The sequence below is a fragment of the Microtus oregoni genome, unplaced genomic scaffold, assembly GCF_018167655.1.
Source record: "Microtus oregoni isolate MIOR12 unplaced genomic scaffold, Mior012 000019F_ref0000042, whole genome shotgun sequence".
NCBI lineage: Eukaryota > Metazoa > Chordata > Mammalia > Rodentia > Cricetidae > Microtus > Microtus oregoni.
The window spans coordinates 21,560,002-21,577,918 of NW_024543078.1; the positions used below are offsets into that span (position 1 = coordinate 21,560,002).

A 17,917-nucleotide genomic window follows, 5' to 3' on the forward strand; every position below is an offset into this window, starting at 1 on the left:
AAAACCAACTTTCCCTTCCCTGGCAGCCATCACTTGCCAATAGCTCCTCAGCCCACTGAGATGAAGACTCCTTTTTTTCCCCCTTTTCTTTTTTTGTTAACTATGGCATGCCTTGTGAAAGTCTGGTGTCTGCAACCTTCTAATTACATATCATTTTTGTGCACACTGCCTGAATATGTATGCGTGCATATTTTGATATGGAAGGCGAGCTATTTTTAGTTTCCTTTTGGGTATGTTTTGAGAAACTCCTAACTGTTGCCATGCTGCTATGGGAACAGTATCCACGTACACTGACATGTTTACAATTGTTTAAAACACTATAAACTTCCCAGGGCAAAGGCAAAAGCTTGCTTCCATCTGAACTGCCCTGTGCTTTCTTTTTATTATTAATTTATTTATTACTCCCAGATCCGTGTTGGAATCTGCCTCAACCAATCCGTGTTGCATCTGTCCCTGTACAAAGACTTTTTTCTCTCTGTGATATTTAATTAATTTCACATTCATAACTACAGGACTGCTGAAAGCAAGTGAAAAAAACTTACCTTGAAATCAGAAATATACTTGGCCTTGGTGGAAATTGAGAACTGAAGATGTCATAGATGTCCAGGTAAGAACAGAAATAAGATCCTCTTGAGGCTATACTGACTTTCTAGAATGTTCAGGGGTGGTAGTCCTGGACAAGAGCTAAGGTCTCACCATCATAATTCTTTGCTAAGAGCAGCTGACTTTAAAGACTATTCTAATCATGAGGAAGATGCAAGCTAGAGGCTTCTAGCCTTTTCTAATCAGAGCCATTAGGTATCTGAGGATCGCTTCAATGTTTGGAAAATCAATCCTAAGAGAAATTCAGAAATTAAGAAGAACAAGAACCAAGTTTGTCTGAAGACATTGAAGTGGTGGTTTTCCCAGGGTGTTTTAGAGGCGTGGGAAACTATTTGACAATTGGATTCATCATCACCAATCACAGAATGGTCAGGTCTGACTACATAAAAAGGCACGTGTGCTCGAATAGACCACAGTTTCTTAAAGGATTTTAGACCCACAGTACTTCCTGCCTTACAACACCCTCACATTTTGAGACCCATTTGGGTAAGGATATAGTAAGATAAGTTTAAATTGTCATAACGGAATCAGTTTTAAATCCTCTTCTACTAAAATCTAATTTTTTTTTTGTCATCTTGCTGAAACAATCATTGAAGTCACATGTAAAAGAAAACCAGCTAGTTCTGGTGGGGCTAAACTGTAATTCCAGCGTCCTGGAAGTACCCAGGAGCCTGAGGTGGAAGGACAGGCATGAGTTGGAGGCCAGCCTGGGACTTGTAGCAAGACCCTGTCTCACACCTCTCTCTCCCAACCCCCACTTCCCCACTCCCACCCCCGCCCGACCTTCATCCTCCACACACAACAGACTTCAAATAGGAGTCCTGCCGAAATGGGCACGATTTACGAGCCCTGGCGGCGGTCCTGACCTGTGTGTGTCTGTCTGTCTTGCCTGTGTAGATCAGGGGTTGGAAAGCAATTTCTAGCCAGGATCCTTCCCCGAAAGCATTTATTCTCTTTCTCTTGTGTTAACTCATCTGTAGATATTCCGTTCTAAGTCCTCTCCACCCCCCCCCCTCGTCTGTCTCTGTCTCTGTATGTGTGTGTGTGTCTCTCTGTGTGTCTCTGTCTCTCTCTGTCTCTCTCCTGTCTCTGTGTCTCTGTATGTGTGTGTGTCTCTCTCTGTGTGTCTCTCTCTCTGTGTGTCTCTCTGTCTGTCTCTGTCTCTCTCTCTCTGTGTGTGTGTGTCTGTGTGTGTTCTTCCCCGTGGGAAGGACTCCTCTCTGCATAACTGCAGTTAAGAATGTGACCCCAAAGTCACATTTAGATTAGAACCCTGTAAAACCGGATGAGCTTGCTGAGCTCGACAGTGAGGGAGACTCACAGGTCCCACTGGAGCGGGGGTGGGGGGGGGTGGGCGGGGGTCACGGGAGGGCCTAGCAGGAAGTGAATCTGGGTTAGCGGCTCAGGCCAGGGACCAGGAGACCCAGGCATTAATTCCCCGGGGTACCCGAGGGGATCCGGATGGAGGCGGGAGGCGGGGCTGAGCAGCTTTGCCTGGAGCAGCTGCTAATTGGCGTCTCCATACAGATTCTCTTCGCCAGCAGCTTTTCCATCTCCTTTCTGCTGTCTCTGAGGGGATTTCCCAAACTAACCGTCTCTAACCTTTCTTGAGGGACGGTTGGTGAGGGCAGGTGGAGGAATTTCCCGCCTTCTGACCACAGTGTTGCCTGGAGAGATTTACTGCTGATCTCCATCCGGGGGTTTTCTCTTTGGCACACCACTACTTCCTGATTCCCAGAGGCCTCCGCTCTCTGGGAACTAGAAAGCTATCAAAGGGACAGACAACTTGAACTGTGCTTATAATACAGGGACGCACGCCCCTAGACCACGGTGACATTGAATTTGTAAACCAGTCCCCTCAATCTTGCTGAGAGCTTTGGGCGGACAGTACTGAAGAAGTATCTGGAATGTTCCTTGTCATCATGAGCCACATAAAGTATAATTTCGTTAGATTTTTCTCTCCTGATTTAGGATGAATAGATATGTCTGTGTTCAAAGAAACCACTAGAAGTTGGAGGGACGGCTGAGTGACAGGGAGTGGATGCCCTTGTAGGGGATTGGAGTTTGGTTGCCAGCATCTACGGAGGGCATCTACCTGCACATCTGGCTGCAACTGCAGCTCCGGGGGCAAATGGAGACCCTGGCTTTCACAACCTGCACATATATGCACATACCCACAAAAGCATATACTTAATTAAAAATAAAAATAAATAAAAAGTATTTTAAAAAGTGAAACCTCTAAAGAAATCTGTGCTTTATCAAATAAAGCTTGCCTGAAGATCAGAATCCAGAGCTAGCCACACTAGTTGTCATAGAGGCCAGGCAGTGGTGCCTCCCAGCACTTGGGAGACAGAGGCAGACGGATCTCTCTGAGTTCAAGGCCAGCCTGGGCTACGATGAGACTGTCTTCACTCTTGCCAGGACTTCTCAGCAGGTTATCCAACTTCAGGAGGCTGAGTAACCAGTGCCAGGGTTAGGCTTCCGACCTGTTCTGTTCCAGAAAGCACAACTACAAAACAAGTCCTTTCAGACCAAATCTAGCCCCCCACAATTCTTCTAAGTAAGCAGCCGCAAATTCATCATTAGTGTCCCCTCCCAGACGATGATACACATTATTCTCAAAATCCGCAGATGGCCAAGGGACCACAGTTTAGAGGACCATCAAATGGGGCTGAGTGGGGCCTCTGTTTACCGTTCACAGAATGGCAAGAGCCTTTCCTGAACCATGTGGTGTCCAGACGAAAGATGGAATATTCCAGAATTTCAAAAATAGCCTGGCTCTGTCTTGGTGTCCAGACTGGCACATCTGACAGAAGCTGCCGAGGTTCTAATTTCAACCATCTACAGATCAGAATATTAATGTGAAGCCTTGTTGTTTGTTGAGGAGGGTCTTATGTAATTCCAGCCACCCTCTAACCTTGATTCTCCTGCCTCCACCTCTCACAGGAAGAAACTGCACACCTGTGCCTCCATAGTTGACTCAGTTTCAAAATTGAATACTACCACCAAACCAGACCAAATAACCCTTAAGGATGTTTCTCTCTTTAAATTAAAAATTATATCATGGTTTACTTAATGGGCTATGTAAAATGGTGTGGTGGTTTTCCTGGTATATGCTGGGCCTCATGGTGTGTGAGAAGTGGGCAACAAACAGAATGACCAGCAGATTAGGACTATCTGCCAGCCTATTGTTGGGTACCAAGAACACTGGGAACCTCCAAGGGTGCTGGCTGAATACAAGAGAGATCTATACTGTAAAACAAGCTCTTCACGTGTGAAACCTGGCTGTAGAAAACCTTCAGGCTACCGGTGGCCCAGAATGCATCATGGCTTACCTCCGTGTCTGTTTCTGTGAACTAACATGTAAGAATCAATTGTTTAGTGGAAGATTATCGTATTATTCGAGCCTAATGTAACTCTTGATGTTTTCATGCTTTTGTAGTGCTTACAAGGAAAAAAATCAATCAAAGCATTTTCTTCTTTTAAGCAGTCCCCAGGCAGCCATGGTAAAGATTATTATTATTGTTTTATCTGCTTGATTATTGAAAAATGTTCCATGTTCCTGTGTCCATCTAGTCATGACTGGCTGGGGCTGGCTGGTCTTCGAACTTTTCTGCCTGGAAGGTCAGCAGGTCTGCACATGGTGGCACCGTGGACCGCCCTTTGTCACCACAGCCCTATGTACTGATGTTTCATCCTTCCAGACCCTTTTCCATGAAGGTCACCAGCTCCAGCACTCCCGTGGACCTGGGAGAGGGGGGTCACATCTTCACTGTCCCTCCCAGGTCACCACCGCCATTGCAGTCCCAGTGATCCGTGGTGGGATGTAATGCAAGGCTCCTGGACAGTTGCTAGCCAAGCAGTGAATTTTCCTCACAGGGGCTTTAGCTTCTGATGACCACAATTCTGAAAACAAGCATTCCGAGTAGATTTAAAATGCATCAGCCAAATTTCTTCTCTGTAGTGTATTAAATACGATTCAAATTTTATTCTTACACAATGAAACTGCTCACATAGGAGAGGTAGGATCCCTGCAACCATATCCCTTTTACTCAGAGATTTTACCTCTGGTTGCAGACTCAGCCCTCATTATTACCCTTTCTCAAAGGTATTTTCAGATTAAACGTTGGCTGTGACTTAGATATCAGGTGCGTCTTTGATGGCTGTGGCGAACAACCCAGTAGCAAAACCTACTGCCTCCACCCCCTCCCAAATAAATTAAGCTTTAAAAGTGAAAAAAGACACATGTACCCTTGGGCTGGAAGTTATTAGAGCAAGACGCCAGAATCATAGAAGAAATTACTCACAGAATTAGCGCGGGCATCTAAGAAGCAGTTGCTCTCCTCCCCTCCCCCTCCCTTCCCATCGTCTGCACACTGACTCATTTGCTTTGCTCTTGAGTCTTGGATCCCAGACCTCAGCTGTAGGTGGTACATGGTGTTGGGGAGTGGCAACAGGCGCCTGGCTTCTCCTTTACTCCGAAATGCCTTCTTAGAAAAATGGTAGCATTTGAGAGGGATCAAGGCCAAGACATCTCTCTATTTAAGAGGCCTCATTCTGCATAAGTTATCTTTAGTCACAGAGCTGATTTTATAATTTCTGAACTGTCTTCTGCAGAAGAATATTCACAGTTGTGATCATTCAATAGTAAATTAATTTTCTACCGTTTTCACAGTATTTTGTAGACATTTATTAGGCGTTAGGCATGTTTGCCTTCCTGAAAAAGCAATGCATTCATTTGTCAAGTATTAATTTTTCACATTAATACCCAAAGAAAACATCTAAGAAAAATGCAATTAGCTATAGTGCCCCTTTTTGGTGTTCTTTTAAAAGTAACATTGTCCTAAAATTGAATCTGCATTCACTGTCTCTACTTTCTCTCTTGTTCACACCTCTTAATTCTTTTTTTCCTAAAGGGGTGTTTCACCCACACTACTGAGATTGGCCTTTTTGAAGTCCTTGGACCCCTCTCATGCCACATCATAGGGACATGTGCTGGTAGTAGACAGCCCAGCTGTTGAGTCTTCAGCAGCTTCTTCACATGGCTTTCAGGACACCACCCCTACTCCCCACCGCCACCCTCACCACTGTCATTGTGTCCTCGGCTTCCCTGTTCAGACCCCTTTGCTAGTCTACCTCTTCTCCCTGGCTTCACAATGGTGAAGGGTCCTGGGGTTTGGCCTTCTGGGCTTTCCCCACCCGTCGGTGACCTCCGTGGTCTACGGCCTTGACTATCATACAGCATCCATTAAACACACGTCTCCACCTTTGACTTTCTCCTAAACCTCACACCTTTACCATTGCAGAATGGATATCCCAAACTTAAGTCCAGACCTGAATTTCATCTTTTCTCTTGAAGACTGTTCCACTCGCAGCCTATATCAGCTCAGTGGGTAGTCTCTTCACCCAAAACCTTGGAGTCCTCCTGTATGCCTCTTCCTTTCCCCAAATCTTTTGATAATCCACGCCCAACTAATTTTAAGCACTTCTGCTTTCTCTCGAGATGCAGTACTTCTCTCTTGGATGATGGCAGTAGCTTCCCAACAAGGCTGCCTGTTCCTAGCTGACTACTCTGAGGCAATGTAATGCTTGAAAAACCTAAGTTAAATGTAAGTGCAAGACCTCACAGTGCTGCCCCATTTCACTGGGGTAAAAACGGGTGTTTGCAAAGGGTGACCCATCCCAGACGCTTGGTTCCGCTGTCTCTTTGGTCTCAACTCCTGCTAGTCCCCTGTTCACTTGTTCTCCCCCAGCCATAATCTTACCTGTCCCTCCAATTCCCTAAGACACCTGGGAGCCCTTAATCTGCATGCTCTTCTTATTGTCCCATCACCTCACCTCCTTTCTCAGTGGAGCCTGCGCTGCTTGCACTTTAAAACTGGACCATTCTCCCCATCTGTGCTCAGCACTCCGAGGACCTCACCCTGGCCTCGTATTTCATTTCCCACCTTGTCTTTTATGCATATGTTGAAATGACTTACTGTGATGGAAACTCTAAATACATTTGAATGGAGTTCAAAACCTCCAAGATGGGAATGGCAGGCATAAAGAAAGTCTGTTGGTGTTGACTCAGTAACTTTAAAGGGGATGTATATCTCTCGCTTCCTGGTCACAAAAAATGAGCATATGGGTTTAGATATTCACAGATATAAAGCATTTACAAGAATCTGGTCAGCTCGCGGGCTGCCGTGGAAGGACCCTAAGAGCCCCACTTTTCCCCCATACCCCTCCCCTTTTGGTAATCTCCTTTGAAATCCTCGAATGGCCAGGGTATTTCTGCTCTGGAGGGACTGAAGGGACTTAGCTAGAGGACAGACTGGGTGGCATTTCATGATCAAGCGCCTCATTATTGGCTCTATGCCAGTGTCCAGGGAAAAGTCCCTGGTAGGAGGCACTGGTAGCATTTAGACAGCTGTTGAAGTCACATGACCTGTTTCACTTGGTGGGATTCTGGGTGAAACCATTGACCACCGTGAGTTCAGGTGTGCTGATAGCTACAAATATTACATGTTTAGATCAACACTTCCCTTTGGGGACACTTCATGAAGTATTCTCAGTACTGTGAGGAAAGCTACACATGCTAAAAATTAGCCTTTCTGAAACTGCTCAAGAATATGTTCTGGTGAGGTTGGCCATCACACACTCACGAGGGTGTAAAAATGACGGTGTGATTGGCACAGAGGTTAGAGGCGCTATTCAGCCCACTGCTCTTCATTCTGTAGAAGCCAGTGCCCGGCCTTCTCACGCATGCCCCTTCTGGGGCCTCCTGTGACTTTTCTGTAACAACTGTGTGATGCACATGAAAATAGAATCTGTCTGCAATATGATTAAAATAATTGACATGTATTTCTTAGAAGGCCTTTTTTCCTTTTGAGACAGAATCTTATAAGGTAGACTGGCATAGGACTTCTATGTAGCCCAGGATGTCCTCAAACTCAGGATCCTTCTGCTTCCACCTCCTAGGTGCTGGGTATACCGGCATGCGCTACCCTGATTCTTTGTTTATTGCTTATAATAAAGCTTCCTCCCAACGTAACTCTAGTTGAAGAAATAATTTGTCACTCAAAATATAAGACTAGTATTTTAAACAACTTTTTAAATTAAAAGAATTACTATAGGAATAGAGTAGCATTATGGGATGTTTCAGTACCTATAATTCTATCCAACTGTTCTGGTCATTTGTGCGTATTTCTATCATTTACTAAATGCTTGCAGATTGTTCCTATAACAAGAATGATACAGTATCACAGAAAGATAAAGTCTCTGGGACTGAGGGTTCTTCCTGGTCTTTCCTCATGTGCCCATAACTAAGCATAGAGCTCAGTAGAAACAGGAGCTTGGAAAATTATTGCCAAACTAATGAATTAATGAGTGATTTTTCGGGGGATTGGAAGCTGACTGTGTACAATCAATTGTGGATTGTTTTGTTAGTTCCTGGGGAGAGGTCAAAGTCTCAACACTGGGCAAACATTAATCACTCTGTGACTTCCTCTCACGGGACAGCACGACAGAGAAAAGGAACAGTTCCTGGTAACATGGCTGTGGCTTTGCCTTGCTAGAAACAATGTAACTGATTTCTTTACTTCTCTATTCTTTGTCTGTGAATCATCCGGGCCTAAAATGTCTCTGCCTTTAAGATATTGACTGAATGCTAATAAATGGGAGGTTGAGCTCAAAATAAAATTGCAAATCAGATTTTGAGCTTGATGTAAAAGCCTGGGAGAAGCAGGTTGGTTGCTCATTTAGATTACAAATGTCATCAAAAATAGAAACCAAAAGGTTAGGTAATTTCTAAATTAGACACTCTTTCTTAGAATAATTACCATGTTACTGCATCTGTGTACTTCGGTCAAATTTGAATAACACTTTATTGCTCAGAATAATGTTCTATTCTTGTTGCCAGATAATACTTGACGTAATTGCTCTCAAGCTCCCTGACTGCAGGAAGGGTGTTGGCTCACAAGGCTGGCATAACCTCCGCAGTGAAGTTTAATTTTGCTGGAACTTTTCAGTCACAAAAAAAAAAAAAAAAAAAAAAAAAAATCCTTCCCTCCTCTGTTTCTTCACAGGCATGAGACCTGATCTTCGTTTGGTTTACTAAATCTAATAAGTAACCACTGGCGCATCCCTCAGGGTAGGAGATTGTGTCCATCACCTTTCCATAAGAAGCGCACGGTGAAGGAGCAGGCTGTCAGTGATCAGTTGAGAGGTCTTGGATGGAATCGTTACAAGCTCTCATGGTAGCAGACGGTGCTAGGACGCTATTTCCGTAGCAAATAACCCTGGTCAGTCTGGACCATTGTGATAGTGGAGCCAGTAGAAGGTGCTTTCCTGCATTTGATGCTTCCAGGTCTGAGGCAGAATTTAAGAAATGCTTATCCATCTCCCTTTATAGTGTGACACCTACAGAATAACGCAGATTTTTCCTCAAGTGGCATCAACTTGACATAGGAGGCTCATTCCTCATTAGCACGACAGCATCGCTTTTATAACAGATATCCCACATGACATAAATAAAACAGTAACTGTGTATTTAAATTTCAGTTACAGGGTGTGGCGGCTTGAATGGGAATGTCAAAGGTTCATCTGTTCGAACACGTTGTTCCCAGTCGGTAACTATTTGGGGGAGGTTTAGGAGGTGTGGCCTTGCTGGGGGGGTGGGCTTTGAGCATTTAAAGCCCCACCCTATTTGCAGTTCACTCTCTCTGGTTTGTTCTTTTGATTCAAAATGTGTGCTCTTGGCTTCCTGCCAGAGCCACCTGCCTCTGTTGTGTGTTCACGGATTCTTATCGCTCTGGAACCATAAGCCAAAGTAATCTCTCTTCCTTGGCTGCCTTGGTCACAGGGTTCGATCACAGCAACGAAAAAAAGCAACTACAACCTAAGGTCATAAATCTGAGTGGTTTTGCTAAACTCTCCTTTACATTTCTTAATAACGACTGCCCTTTTTCTTCCTGAGTTAGAGAGAATTGCACTGGATTTTTTGCTTCAAAGTTGCTAATAGATTTTAAAGAACTTCATCACACAGGAAAAAAATAAAAAAGAATTGGTAGGTGAGAGAGAACCAGGCTCACTGTTTATCACTGAAAAAATACCCAGGAAAACTAACTTAAAGATGGAGAGATGCATTTTGTCTCCTGGCTTTAGGTTTCCACCTGTGGTCTCTTGGCTTTGCTTCCTATGATGGGGTAGGATATCGCGGCAGGGAGCATGTGGTGTAGCGTGCTACCAGACCAAAGAAGGGGCCTGGGTAAGATACAGCCTCTGAGGCCACGCCCCAGAGGATTCCCTTCCTCCAGCTGGATCCAGCTGCTGAGTTTCTATCACTTTTCAACAGTCTGTCAAATCTGGACTCCATCAATGGACTAGTCTGCTCCTACCAGAGCCCTCAGAATCCTGTGACTTCCTCTGCTGCACTGAGGGTTAAGCCTTGAATATATGAACCTCCAGGAGACATCTCGCAACCAACTATAACAATAAATTAATTATCCCGATGGGCTCTTTCTACCATTTCTATCATTCTAGACCAGAATGTCTTATTGTACTTTAGAAATAGGAACAATTAGCCGGGCAGTGGTGGCGCATGCCTTTAATCCCAGCACTCGGGAGGCAGAGGCAGGCGGATCTCTGTGAGTTCGAGACCAGCCTGGTCTACAAGAGCTAGTTCCAGGACAGGCTCCAAAGCTACAGAGAAACCCTGTCTCGAAAAAACCAAAAAAAAAAAAAAAAAAAGAAAGAAAAGAAAAGAAAGAAATAGGAACAATTATTTGTTAATATAAAATAAACTAAATAAAAATGAAATGCTTTGACTCTGAAGAGATGGCTCAGCATAAAAGCTCTATTCTTCCAGAGGACCCGGGGTTCAAATCCCAGCAGCCACATGGAGGCTCACAACTGTCCATAACTGCAGTTCTAGGAGATCAAGCACCCTATTCTGGTCTCCGAGGGCACCAGTCCTGCGAGTGGCGCATAGACATACCTTTGAACAAAACAGTGATACATATAAATGAAAGAAAAAAAACCCAAACACTCACATCATAAAAATAAAAAATTGATTTTTATTGAGTTCTACATTTTCCTCTGCTCCCCTCCCTGCCCCTCCCCTCCCCTTCAACCCTCTCCCAAGGTCCTCATTCTCCCAGTTTACTCAGGAGATCTTGTGTAGATTAGATCTATGAGTAGATCTATGTATGTCTCTCTTAAAGAGGGACTGGCCTAGGCCCTCCACATATGTGTTACAACTGTATAAGTTTGTCTTCAGAGAGACGCCTAACAGCGAGAGCAGGAGCTGTCTGCCCGTGTTGCCTGTTTTGAGGACCTATTCCTCCTACAGGATTACCTCTCCAGTCTTTTATTTTTATTTTGGTTTTTTGAGACAGGTTTCTCTGTAGCTTTGAGGCTTATTCTGGAACTAGCCCTTGTAGACCAGGCTGGTCTCAAACTCACAGAGATCCACCTGCCTCTGTCTCACCCAGTCTTAATAGAACAGGAGGAGCTTAGTCTCAAGGCTAACTGATGTCCACAGGAGGCAAGGAGTGTGTGTGTGGGGGGGAACTGGGAAGAGGGAAGGGAGGGGAACTTAGATTAGGATGTAAAACCAAACAAAAATAAATAAATAAAACAATTTTTTTAAAGAAATGGTTTTAGTCTTGCACAGTTTGCAAATGAACACACAGAGCAGCTGTTGGTCCGTTAGTGCGTGTCTTCTTACTCTGCAGTGGTAGAAACTACGATTTTTTTTTTTTAAGCTGGGCAAACTGGTGTCCATGAAAAGGAAAGAGACTGTTTCCCTTGGAAGGGATTGAGAGGACAAGACGTGGAGTTTCTCTCGTCTGAAGTGCTTGGGACCAGAAGGACTCTGGACTTCAGGTTATTTAAATATTTGCTTTTCTGTTTGTTTTTTCCGCTTTTCTTGAACTCATGAAATAGCTGGGGATGACCTTGAACTTCTGGTCCTCCGCCTCCATTTCCTGGATTACAGGTGCTAGGCAAGATGCCTACTGGTGGAACTACATCCCCAGCCCCCTTGCACTCCTGAAACTATGATACGTTTTGTGAATGGGGCACAAGTTCAAACATGGAATTATTTTTCAGATACTCCTAGCCTTAAGGCAATTTTATAAAGTATTTATAATAATTTGGAGCGTGAAATGATGTTTCATGATGTGGGATTTTCCAACTGTGGTGTCATTTCAGTGTTCAAACTCTTTCCAGTTTGGGAATTCGGGTTGCTCAACTTGGATATGTCGTCTTTTGGAATTTTCCTTAATGACAATTGGTGTGTACCTCTTGCCGCTTCTTAGCACCTCCCTTCTGCTGCTGCCTACAACAGCGTATGTGCTCGCTGCCATACTGGGCCATGGAGTCAAGGTTAACTAGTACTGTATTTAGGGGCCGGGATGCCAAACCACATTCCTACCTTTAGAGTTTCATAGGGAAGGCACATATTGTCTAAATGTCTGTATTTCCCCAAACAAAAAATAACCCTAATGCAATCAGTTACTTAGAATGGAAATGTTGACCTATGTCTGACATAATAAATTTGTTTAGTCAATACCTATGGGCTTACCTGCCCATCCTTCTCTCTCTTGAAGAATCTATCTGCTCCTGTAGGTATAATGAGAACTCCTTAGAACACGGCCCCACTTCTGTCTGAGGGATGATTCTAACCTTGATTAGGAAACCAAAAGTTATCTCTAAAACTTGAAAATCAGACTGAGAAAATGAGGCATTAGTTTGAGAGGGAAGCCTGACACCCCTGGAGAGACTTTCAATTGCATTTTCCACTGGGTATTGGAAAACGTAAAACCAGGTAGAGGAGAGAAAAGCCAGAGATAGAGATAGAAGCAAAGATTGGGAGAAGGTGGAGGGGAGATGGTGGAGCGGCTAGAAGCTGTTACCCACGTACTTACCATCCACTCTGCATTTCTCGTCGCTTGCTGTGTGCGAGCCACCCACCTTTACCCAGGCTTCCACGTGGGTCAAAAATGCACTCCGCTCCAGTGATACACACGTGTTCTAAATTGGCACAGTCTGATTGAAAATTTCTCTTCCGTACCTAGGGGGAAAACCACTCTTTCTTTTGCCAGAAGGGAACATGTCGGTGTGTTCCGGTAGAAAAGGTGGCCAACCTACAGGCTGCTCTTTGCCAACCCCTGTGTGAGCCAGTTTGAATCTATTTTCCATTACTTGTTGCCAAAACTACTGTATATGATATATAGGCTCATGGATTTGGGCGGGCATGCCGCATCTTGCCCTTCGAGTCTCTAAAGACGTTCAGTATCTGAAGATGATAGCCGAAGTCTTTAAGAACAGGTGTGGTGTGGACAGTAGACAGCCACACACATGTGGATAACTATATGGGGGAGCTGGCTCATAAGCACTGTGCTGTGATCCCTTCAGTGGGTCCTCTGTCTTTCTTACTAGCCAAGCCCCTCACCAGTCTTTCTGGATTTTGTTTTTTGGAATTCCCCTTTGATGATTTTAACCTATTTCTTTGGGTAAGATACTGATCAGATTTTTAAGAAATATAATCTCTTTTTGGTTCTCCTTTTTTTTTTTTTTTAAAAAAAATTGGTTCAGTATTTTTGTGCCAGAACTGTGACATTCCTTTTCAGAACTGGATAGATTTAAAATTTTCCCTGATAACGAGCTCTTTTTATTTCCCTGCAGGCCTGATGATCAATAACACAATCTAGCACTTGACACATGGGGTGCGACTGTAACGTCACCCAAAGATGCGAGCACAGATACCAGAACGCAGGCAGCCAATGCGTTCCATCCGCTGCCTTCACAAGCAGGAATTAGACCCCAGGAATGCTGCCATCTCTTCAAGAGTCATTCAAATACCTCCCGTGTCCTCACTAACAACTAACACCGATGGGGAAGTGCCACATTGTCACCAGGTTTGGCTCGGAACGAAGTCCCACCATTTGCCCATAAAGTAGATCCCCTTAAATATTTGTCATCCCTGAGAGCTTCTCTTTTCCCTTCATTCCTTCTTTGCTCCGGGGAACGCGAGGCACTTAGCTGGGGAAGCTGCTCTTGTAGTTGCTGTGAGATTAAAGTTTCCATCATCATTGTCTTCATAACTAGACAGGGAAGAAAATAAGGAAGTCAGCTATAGTGTGGCTCCTGTTGGCTCAGTCTTTGCCAGTCCCTGCATGCGAATATAACCCGAGTCTCCAGGCTTTGCCCTGCTCACACAGGTAGGCACTTAGGTTTTTCATGTGGAGGCCCACAAGAACCACTTAGATTGTCCACTTCAGCTCTCCCCTCTCAAAATCTGTTGCTTTGCAGCCACCATGACGCTGACAGTCTGTGCCTTCTTGCTTTTTGATTTGTATATTATCAGAACTTTCATCTAATGTGGAGGAAAGCAATATTATTCATTGTACTAGTTTAGGCTTCTCATACTGTTTCCCTCAAGATTCTAGAAGATGTTTTGACAATGGAGGAGACTCTGTGACAGGTGACTCGCAGTGTCTGCAGAACGACTCACAGCAGAGACTCGGTTTTGTTTTCCAAACTGACCTGCTAGACCAGTAGGCTGTGGAGGGATTGAGGCCACTTGTCCTTCTCCAGCTCAGTGTCCTACTTCATTTCTGTTGTGGTGATGAAATATCCTGGTGGCTAGGTTGTTTTGTCAACTTGACACAGTTCTCTGGGAAGAGAAACCTCAGGAGAGAAAATTCTCCTATCAGATGGCCTGTAGGCAAGCCTGGGGGCCATTTCCTTGATTAATGATTGGTGTGGGAGGGCCAGGACCATGGGAGAAAAGAGAGAGAGGAGGGGGGCAGTGATGTCCATGGGCAGGTGGTCCTGAGTGGAATAAGAAAGTGGACTGATCAATCTATGAGGAATAAGACAGCACTCCTTCATATTGTCTATTTTAGTTCCTGCCTGCAGGTTCCTGCATTGGGCTCCTGCCCTGACTTCCAGCAGTGACAGAGTATGACCTGAGAGTTATATATTAAATAATCCCTTTCCTCCCCAAGTTGCTTTGAGTCATGCAATAGAAACCCTGACTCAGGAGCAACTTACCGTCCATCGATGTGGGGAAGCGAGCGTGGCAGGGGTGTGAAGCAGCTGGACACAGCACACCCACAGTAGAGAACAGAGAAGTGAATACAGACCTGCTCACCAACGTGTGTGCTTGGGGCCCTTCCACTGTTAGAGCCTCCTGAGTGGGGCTGCCACAGAGGGCTGGGTCTTCCCAAACCAGTTAGCTTAATTAAGACAATTCCCACAGTTCTATCCACCGGCCAACTGGTGCAGACAATCCCTCACCAGAAGCCCTCCTCCCAGGTGATCTGGGTTGCCAGGTTGACAGATCTAGCCGTCGGGACTCAGCCAGAGACATCGGCTGCCTCCCTTTCCCCCTTTCCTTTCCTTTCTTCCTGCCTCCCTTCCAGTAGTTTCTCAAAGAGCACATTCTACTTCCCACTTCCAGATCGCAACACTGAAACTCTTATGAGAGGAGAAAAGAATTAACCTTCCAGTTAGCATCTCTTTGTGATCCCCCTGTTTTCCACATACAGGGGTAGCATGGGGGGATGGCACAGGGCCACAGTTTGTTTTCTGGGTCCAAATGTAGGGATATCTGGACCCCCTTATTCTCAAGTCCTTGATAATCACCGTATTTCAAAATCCTCCCCGCCCCCATTCCTGTTTCTAAAAGCTTAGGGGCCAGCAAGGTGGCTGAGTGGGTAAAGGAACTGGTTACCAAGCCTGAGGTCCTGAATCGGATCTCCAGGACCCACACAGTGGAGAGAAGCAATCGTATGTGTTGTCCTCTGACCATGCAGATGCACGCACACTAAATAAATTTAAGGTTTAAAATGCATTCTCTAAGAACCTAAGGGCAGCCCTTGTGATCCATTTCTGGGAAGCGGACATCCTTGAAGTCCTACCACAACCCAGACTTCAGCTCCATTTCCTGATTACTTACAGCCATATAGTGGTAAGAACGGCACTAGATACACAGGCAGGGCAGAGCGAATGAGCAAAGAAGGAAACAGGAAACCAGACAGGAGGAGACAGATGGTATCAGGAAGAAAAAAACTTTGATAAAATCCTGCCTGCTTTGTATTTTTGTCTTTTACTTGCCCTCTGTACTTTTTCCTTGAAGCTTCCTGGCAGTTTCAGCAGTTCCGTCTAAGTATACACTGACTGAATCGTGATTGACTGAGAATTAACCCCTGGTGGATTCCCGCTCTTCTCCCCACAGACCTGGCTTTGTTGTACTGATTTTGGTCTTTGCTCAGCCAGGGATAGGAGAGGCTTGCCAGTGAGATCTCACATCAACGACTACTTAGGGACTGCACAGTGTGCTGAACATAGTGACAGATGGGGCCTGCGGGGATGGACAAGGTACACCTCCAAAGAAGCGCTCAGGGCAGTCCTGGAGAGGACTGGGCAGTGTCACAAACATCAGGAAGGTAAAGTGGAAAGTTCGTGTTGTCCAGGAAGGTCACATGACTTGCTACGAGACCATAGAGAAGTCTATAGTGTGAGCTCAGAGAAGGTTCCAGAGAGGAACTTGAATGCGGGGGCATGTAGCAATGGAACAAATCCAGTCTACTAAGGAATGCAGGTAGTAGATGCTTCCAGAATTCTCTTGCATCTTTTCTCCATCCCATGGCGGTCTCTTCAAACACTGCATATGCTGTCTCTAAAATAGAACTTCCCAGCCAGCACTGCTCATAAGGACTGTGACAGCAGAACTGTGGCCTGGCATGTGTCTGCACTAAAGAGAGGTTTTTCATTGAACAATGCTTCTGGCAGTATTCTAAAGAAATGATTAAAGTAGCACTCTGCATGCGAATCATTCCGTCCAATTCTGCATGCAAAGCAGATGGCTGCTAAATGTTCCATTCCTGGTATTGTTTGTCTTATAAATGCTAACGAAGAGCTGAAATGGAGGATTCCATTACATTGAAGGAAACTTTCTCTCCCTATTACAGGCTTTCGACTAACCAGCGAGCTCCCTGCTCCCTGGGGCTATGCTCCAAGGGCACGCACATTCCAGAGTGATTAGCCTTTCCTCTGTTGCTACTAGCAGCCCTAAAAGCCATGGAAATCAATACATAAATAAATAAAATTATACATAAAATAATTTATCCCTGACAGTTTAACATTTTCTATCGATCTCTCCTGGAATAGGACTTCCCCAAGGAGCTTTATTCTTTTAAGAGACAACCAGGCACCGGAGTTTTGAAATGCTTTGGCAGCAGTTTTTTATGAAAAATAACAAGAAACCCTAGACAGTTTCAGAGTTTCACTGAGATGTGCAGGAGGAAATTACACTTGTCTTCCTGAGCCCTCAATGTGCCCGGAAGCAGAAGCCTGCCTGAGCCCACAGTGCACCTCTGTGCCCGGAAGCAGATGCTCTGTCCCTTGCCATGCATCTGAAGAGTACTGTCAGTTTGCAACTTCTGGGAGTCCGGTGGGCTCCTTGTCTCTTTCTCTTATCCTAAAACCGTTGTCAACTGGCCACACAACCTTAGACTGCACATCTTCAAAGAACAGCAGGCGGACGAAGTTTCTACAGGATCCATCTTTCACGTGGGCTTCAGCTGATGATTTGCAAATCTGTCCTGGGAACTCCATCATAAGCAGGTTCTGGGTCTGAACTGAGGCCAACAGGTACCAGTTGCTAAATGCTGTGGGACCTTGAACTTACTCTTTTTCCTAATAAGAGCAGGGAGCTACACTTGCAAAGGCCACTTGATGACACGAAGTCCTGAATGGATGCCTGGCCCTGTGTCTCCACCCCTTCGGAGTGGATTTTGAAAGTTACGACGCCATGACATTACGTCATGTTTAAAGGGGTAAGGACGCCTTGAGGCGTGAACTAGAGGAATGGAGCTCTATGTGTGTCTCAGGGAGGTGAAGGGGTGGGCAAACCGAGGAGGAGTTGAAACAACGCAAGTTCATCTGTTTACCCCCACCCCTTTCAACCCATCCTGCAGAGCTCAAAGCACAGGAAATACAAATCACAATAGCAAACCCGACACAGAAATAATCTGTTCCATAGAAGGCAGACATTGGATGCATTCTACTCAGGCCCCTTATTTTTGTCGGGGAATTTTTACTCCAAGTGACCCCCACACACAAGGGATATAGCTGTTGAGCATTTCCCGACAGAACATTATCTCTCATTGTTCTTTGTGTTCAAAGATACTCTGGCAATGATCTTCCTATTCCTGTCCAAGAGTCTGGCAAGAAGCCCTAAGATGTGACCTAATTTCTAAATAGCTTGTCCTTCTGGTGAGCTAGGAGTCTTAAAACTTGCTGCATTTTATGACTCAAA

The 17,917-nt window shown here is 45.0% G+C and overlaps 1 long non-coding RNA gene across 2 annotated transcripts; it reads left to right on the forward strand.

The window, feature by feature from the left end:
* The first annotated feature begins 509 nt into the window (after positions 1–509).
* On the forward strand, positions 510–16,702 carry LOC121459816. Of its 2 annotated transcripts, none has more exons than XR_005975979.1 (5): positions 510–607; positions 9,148–9,215; positions 11,352–11,472; positions 13,276–13,508; positions 16,569–16,702. It is a non-coding gene; the product is annotated as an uncharacterized LOC121459816 (long non-coding RNA). The 2 variants fall into 2 exon arrangements; XR_005975980.1 differs by lacking the exon at positions 510–607 and adding an exon at positions 8,106–8,169.
* Positions 16,703–17,917: the final 1,215 nt, after the last annotated feature.